Source organism: Clupea harengus, chromosome 7 (assembly GCF_900700415.2).
Source record: "Clupea harengus chromosome 7, Ch_v2.0.2, whole genome shotgun sequence".
Lineage (NCBI taxonomy): Eukaryota > Metazoa > Chordata > Actinopteri > Clupeiformes > Clupeidae > Clupea > Clupea harengus.
In genome coordinates this window covers 3,880,548-3,888,369 of record NC_045158.1, presented here as the reverse complement: position 1 = coordinate 3,888,369, position 7,822 = coordinate 3,880,548, and positions in this window count along the sequence as shown.

The window sequence follows — 7,822 nt, the reverse complement described above, 5'->3', positions numbered from 1 at the left end:
TATTAATATTAAGTGTTATTATTGCTATCATTAGGATACTGTTATTATTATGGGCCTCTTGTGATCTTTACAAAAAAAATCCTACAGGTCTGTCAATGTGAGACATGAGCCTGCTTTGCACTGCAAAGGTCCTCAAATCTTGGGGCAATGTTTGACAAACATATCCTCAGGTCATCCTCTATCTGTGCGCGGTTGCGGTATTTAGTTTTGAGCGTGTCTTGAAAAGCCTGCCTCGCACAAATATGTCGACGCGAAAAGGAGGAGCCTTTTTAAGGCTATGTCGCAAAGCTGATCATTGCTACCCAGAATGACGAAAGAGGGGAGATGCTTAAGTCTACTGTCACTCTTCAGCTGCTCTTTCATGTCTATTGACAGCTCGTCTGCTGAGCAAAGAAATGGATCCCGAACTCAGGCGAATGAACGGTAGTAGCCTACTCTTTGAATTAGGACCCAAACTGATTTCTGATATTAAGCGTGATACAGTGTCATTTGACATAGGAGCTAAACTCAGCGCAATACCTATCATTATTCTACACGTCTTGCGCGGCCGGCAAAATCAGTGTTTCGGCAATTGTATGGGGTTTGCCAGTCAGCATCAGCTCATACAAGTATGACAAAAGATACTTTAATTTGTTCTGTTGTATATTAAGATGAAAGCAAGCAACGGAGCAGACGTAGTGTAGAACTATACTTTACTTCACTTCTTCATCAATCATACTTACATACATTTCCTCAGGTATCTCATTATCCTAGCGTAGCGCCCCTAGTGGATTGTAAGATATACCACATATTTCCTCTTTCTTAAAGAACCTCTGCCGGTGGCCAGGGGCGGTTTTTCCTACAGGCGGTATAGGCGGTCGCCTAGGGCGCCACTCAGAGGGGGGCGCAAAAAACTGCGCCCAGCAAAAAAAAAAAAAAACAAGAATTATGTTGTTTTTTTTGCTGGACAGAGTTTTTTTGCGCCCCCTTCTATATCTCCAACCAATATTTTGACATAAAAAAAAAAAAATCTAACATAAAATGAGCCAAAAATCGAAAACGGAAGGGGTACGTACGTCCTTGGTGTTGTCAGAACATGCTAGCACAGTGAGGCGTCCGGGGCGCAATTTACGAAGAAAAGAAAGGAAGAAGAAGAGAAACGTGCCAAGGAGAAAGGTAAATCCTTAAATCCTGTTCTAGCCTAGAATGAATTCCAGATAAGAAAACGTTCACGAATGCGTGAATTGCCCCGGGCACTTTAGTGGAGTTAAGAAGAAAAGATGTACCTTATCATTGAAAGTTTTCCTACTCCCTGTCACATAGTTCTTTAAGGATTTTACAGAGGCGGGTATATCAAAAATGATATGTCCATTTATTCTACATTATACAAAAAAAGGCATGATTAAAATAGGGGCGCACATATAAAGCCAATAGCCACTGCAACAACACTACACATGTCTTACTGGTTGCATAGCACACCCATTAAGGAAGCCAAACACGGCAACTTGTCAACAAATGAGGAATACCGGTAAAAATCCAAGTGTTGTATTGTCAACTTTAGTGAATGGATTGTATGTAATCTTGCTAGTTAGCTAACGCTAGCTAGCCAGTGACTTGTGACGTTCCTTGTTATTGCCATTCAGTCGAAACATCAGTTCAAGTTCAGCTGTACCGCAATTTGCGTCATTTTGCGTCATCAAAATTTGAGTAATCAAATTTGGACAGCTTTAGTTTTGGTGGAGCGAGCTAGCCAGTTTAATTAGACATGATTCAACTAATCAAGAGCTATGCATCTTGGAATACAAAAATGTGTATGTCCATAAACAGTTGAACAGGGGGCGTGGCCGGAGCGTAGTCCAGCACAGGCGTGACATTTTCTCAGTGATTTGTTCTTGAATTAATGTTTGTTCATCGTCGCGTTCGTTGTTGTGTTTATGTGAAAGAAATGCAGTCTTACAGGGCAAAATAGCTTTTGAAAGTTGCAATTCTGTTTTCGTGGGGGAAAAAAAAATTATTTGGGGGGGGGGGGGGGGGCGCCAGGAGTGAAGCTCGCCTAGAGCGCCAAATGTGCTAGGGCCGCCCCTGCCGGTGGCCCATTGTACAACTAGCCTACATATTAAGAACTTCATTAGGCAGAACAATCACAACTTCAGTATTGATCATATACTGCATGTCTTTTCTTAATCCTTAAGAGACTGTACTTCAACATAGAAGATGTAACATGCTCAGTATTTAAACCTTGAGCATAATAAAGCATAACATATGCAGAATATATTAACAACCACAAATGATACCACAGATCAATATCACACAATGTAACACATTTTTTAAATGAATATCTCTTCCCTCTTTCTTTTGGAAAAGTGTCTATGTTACATAGTCCTTGTGCCATTCTGGAACACAAACAGTTCTCCTAGATGGCAATGTAGTAGCAGGCGGTGTGGCCTGCAGCAGCTCATGTGTCTCATCAGGAGGATGTGGAGTGGGAGGCACAGGTATGTTGACTGGTAAAGCAGGAGCAAGATGACTTGCATTCCAGATTTTTCCATCAGAGAGGCGAAAGGTTTCAGGGCCCCTCTGTTCAATGATTTGCAGTGGCTTTGTAAACTTGTGAGCACCTTTCTTTACCAGAGCAGGCTTTTTAATGCGCACAAAGCCACCAACCTGAAATGTCGGGATCTGTGCACTGCAGCGTTTGTCAGTGTACGCCTTTGATTTGAGTTGTTTCTTCTTAACAGTCTCTCTCAGTGCTGCATCGTCCAACTGCATAGGACGTGTAGGCAAGCCCTTAATGTTCAATGTGGTGTTCATCGGGCGACCATGCAGCAGTTCAGCAGGTGAGACTTGTGTGATTGCATGGGGAGTAGCACGATAAGAAAACAAGAAATCAGTAGTAAACTGCTTCCAAGGTTTTCCCTCAATGCCTGCTGTCTGGAGGCAGTCTTTGAGGCATCTGTTCCATCTTTCAACTTCGCCATTGCATCGTGGATAATAGATGGAACTACGTCAATGTTTAATTTCTCGGCTGGCAAGGAACGCTTCAAATTCAGCAGAGACAAAAGCTGACCCGTTGTCTGTCACCAGCTCAATCGGGTTTCCTTCACGGCTGAAGACAGTAGAAAGAAATGTAATGGCTGTAGCTCCCTAAGTCTTTGCTTTGTACGTACAATTCCCTGATGTGTATCATGGGCAATTTGGATCAGTTTGGGCTGAATTTCTCTTGGAACTACAACACGGTGAGTGCCACGGATAACACATGTTCTGCAGGCTCAGTGTGAATTCTGAAGTATGGTACGAGAGCTGGGTCAAGGCCTTTAGCAGTGCGCGGCCAACCTGCCCTGATGTACGTCCACACCTGTTGTAGAATAGGACAGTCTTTACATGCAGCAGTCAGCTCTTCCATAGTAATGGCAGCAAAATCATCTGACACTAATGCAACCATCTCCATGTCAGGTTCCACATTAAAGTCAGTGTTAGGCAGTGGTAGACGTGAAAGACAGTCAGCAATTACATTGTCAGATCCACGTTTGTACTCAATTGTGTAATTGAATGATGAAGAGCAGGGCATGAAGAACTGTTTGCCAAGTGACTGGATCAGTGGCGTATCTAGCCCTATTTTGGGGGGGCTGGAGACCCCCCAAAAGTTTCCTTAGCCCCCCCAAAAACAAAAAAAAATATATTTTTTTTGATTTTGAGATTGTCAAATTCACACCTATCAACCGATTTAGTGAACTTAATTATAGGAGTTAGAAATAAAGTAGCACCGGAAACCCGCCTTTTAGAGACTGTGGTGTCAAGCACGGCTGTGTTTGGTCGTGAGTGAGCAAGCCTTGCGAGCGTGCAGACAGACGGTGTTAACGTCTAGTAAATAGACTGGGAGCGACTGTCGGATCCAAGCAGGTGAAAGCTGCCATAATCAGCTGCTGGATATAAAAGGTATAGCACATTAAGTTTAAAATAGTAAAAGAAACTAAATGTTTAAATCATCAATCACTTTTTTCATGGCAGTTCATTGATCCTGTGGGTATGCTAGCCTACTCAGTAGCTCAGACAGCTATAACTAGCTATTGAACTCTAGCCTACAACGTTAACCTACTCACTCTAGCTGCAAATCCCTACCATTGGAAATGATTGTGCTACAGTACATTAGCACCTATCTCAGCAGATGTCTTCAATATGAAAGCAAGCAACGGAGCAGACGTAGTGTAGAACTATACTTTACTTCACTTCTTCATCAATCATACTTACATACATTTCCTCAGGTAGCTCATTATCCTAGCGTAGCGCCCCTAGTGGATTGTAAGATATACCACAAGTTCATGGCTTATATCTGGGAATCAAACTAGAGTTTTAAGTAATTTGTTGTTAAATTTGAGATCTTCTTGTATCCCTGTACGCAATTCTGTGTTACACTGTTGACAGCCCGTCTTGCCCATCAGTTATGTTCATAACAGCCAATTTGACTGTTGTAAGAGAAATCACATCACATTTAACATTTTACACAGTTTTATATTTCTTAAATTTACTTTACAATTTAGGTCTGGATACTAAATCACTGACATTTTAGTGTGTATTTCCTCCTGACATGAGATCACCCCTGTGTTGTGGGCCTACAATGGGATGTGCCAACTAGGGGAGGGTTCAGCTGCCTGCTAAAAGGGTTAGCATCGTAGTTGTTGGGAAGCTTTTTTGGTGGGAAGGAGGCTTTGTCTGTGCTCTTCTCTAGCATGTGTTTTGTAAATATCTTGTCTTTTTGTTTCTTCTTCTTCTTCTTCTTCTTTGTTTTTGCACATGAATATTCTAAAATCCCTGGTGGTGGGTGATTAAATTGCAAGCCACTGAATGTTTGTCTCCACGCTGCATTTGTGTGCCGACCCTAAAGACTCTTCACACTTTACCCTTTGACTCTGTCTGTCTATCTATCTGCATGTGAAGGTGTGCTTTCTGCATCTCTCCGTGAATTGAGAGATTCCCAGCTCAAGGACAAATATGTCTTCATAAGTTAAGTACTCTGTATTGGTGTACCACTGTATTGGATTTTACATACCTAATTGTCTTTATCTGTTTTCTTTTCAAATCTGATGATTTTATGACTGTTTTATTTTCCTGCGTCTGTGAATCACTTTGTAATAATGGATTTTAAATCATCTTTATCAATAATAATAATAATAATAATAATAATGCTTGCAATTTTGCAGACTTGGTTTAGGGATTTGGAACATGAGTTTCAGGTTTCAGTGCTTGCGTTACAAGTTCCAATTTCAGTGTGCAAACAATTGTAAAAATCTGTAATGTTTTGTTACAGGCATTGAGGAGTCTGCTCTTTGAATGCATGACAAACCCTTCACATTCTGAAATATCTCATACATGGTATTCACACGCTAGACCTGAAGTATGGGTTTTTTGAAAGCCATGATTTGCTGATGGTGTCTTTGGCTGACTTCCTCTGCATATCTAGATCAAGAAACGTTTCCACTGAAATAGCAGTTAATCACTAAACACATCAAACTCGCTTCTCGCTGACTGCTTTATATTACAGTTTGATGTTTGCTTTCTTTTTTTTTATCACGTTTGTTTTGCACTGTATACTATGTTTAAAAAAAGGAACATTTCCGTTTGAGTCTTGATATTACTGAGATCTTAGCCGCTTCAGCAGTCAGAGAGACAGACTGGTGAGGATCGTTTGACAGACAGCCTTTTCTGTTTGGAATGTGGAATGGATTGGATCAACATTTATTTTGTGCTTCTCTGTTGGCAAAATGGTATGATGTAATATGTTTGTAATATTCGGATGCATTCGTATCAAGATTTGAGTCCACTGTACATCACATACAAGGTCTTTAGGTGCTATTCAAATTATTGCATAACATTTAAACACATGATTAACTGATATGCACAATATATTTAGTATACTATACCAAGATGTACTTGGATTTGTTCCAGGTGTTAGGTTGAGCATTTGTAATGTGTAATATGTGCACTGACATGACAAATACATAGGATTATTTATTCCTTATTTGAGTACTTTGTATTAAGGACATCTAATATAAAGTGAAACATTTAGCTTGCATCTTGTAACATTTTCCTTTTAGTGAAGAATCTGTTCCTAAAATATGAAATATTTACAGTGTAATCAGCTAAGTTCTGTCCTTAGTGTGGTACAGTGTGTACCTGCTGTTTTCTCTCTCTCTCTCTCTGTGTGTGTGTGTGTGTGTGTGTGTGTGTGTGTGTGTATATGTGTGTGTGTATGTGTATGTGTGTGTGTGTGTGTGTTTGTCTTTATGTACTGTATATGTGTACAAACGTGTAAAATACCTGTCCATTCTTTGTCACAGGGGCAACAGCCACAACCCATGCAAGCACTGGTATGTATTCATCAAGATGAAAGAAAATGTCTTACTGTCAATTTGTCTTACTGTTTGAATTTTCTTGTAATCTATACAATATTTATATGGTGTCTTTCTGCAAATGCAGTGATTGCTCCTCCCACAATTACTGGTATGTGTTAAATGTCTTGCTATTTTCAAGATTAATTTCAAGACCTATCTCAAAACTCATTTTTTATGCTAATCTAATATCTGTGAAGTACCACCTTTACAAGATATATTATTATTATTATTGTTGTTGTTTTTATAATTGTCTATCATTTATATTGTCACACACATTTGCTTAAATTTGCTGTTAAATGTCTAACTTGAGCTGTCTCTGGTCCTCTGTAGATGACTGCTTTAACAACTACACTCCAACGGACATTGTGTTACTGGTGGATCATTCATCGAGTATTAGCCCTATACAATTCTCTCACTTACGAAGGTCTCTACAGAGGCTGGTAATCAAAATGAATGTCAACTACAACCAAACCAGAATTGGTGAGGAAGCACACGCTTAATACAGCATCTATAGGCTGTGGTAAAAGTAAACATTTTTGCCTTTGTAATTATAAGCATTATAATGATTATGACATTATGAACATTATCTAATTATATATCGGCCATTCTACCGAATTGGTGCAGAGTCAGGTTGGAAATATTTTGAAAATGTGTATGTTTTATTCCCAAAACTTTGTCCGTTTGTATATTGAACTATATCTAAAGCACACATATCTAGTAAAAGAACCGTCAATTTTTATGTTGTATTTTCAGAATGTGTTGGAATGTTTTTCCTCTCCCAAAAATTGTCACTACCGAAACATATTAATACACTATAGTAAAAAAGTATTATTATTACCCTGTTCAGATTGTGTTTCCTTCCCTTCTCTGAAAAGTATTTTTACCAAATTTCAAAATTCAATTTATACAATTCATCAAAATCTAAGTGCAATATTTCTTTGTAAAATGCAAAATACTGATCATATTGATTCCAGAGTTGATGATTGATGAAATTGAACATACATTAAACCAATCAGTATCATAACATTTTAGTTGATAACTCAATATACTTTATTTTTTACAAAACATCCAGTGTTTCGGTAGTGACTGCACTGTTTCGGTAGTGACCACAGTATTTTGTTTGCAAGGTTGTATCATATTTCCTCAACCGTATTGCTTAATCTTAACTCATACCATGCTTTAGGTTGGGAATGTTAAAAACACAAATGTTTTGTGCTTTTGCTGTCTTTTCCTCCATGATTTTCTGACCTTCTTTTGCTCCCTGTTGGATAAATCACTGATACATTTCAACTTTCCTTCTTCCTTTCGTTTCTTATTTCTTTCTCTTTCCTTCCTTAAATATTCTTGGTGTTTCACTGGGTCATCCCTCACTCTTTGTCGGTATTCTCTCAGCCTCTCTGCTCCACTTTTTCCTTTTGGCATTTTGGTGTCTTATGATTCTTTCTCTCCTGAAC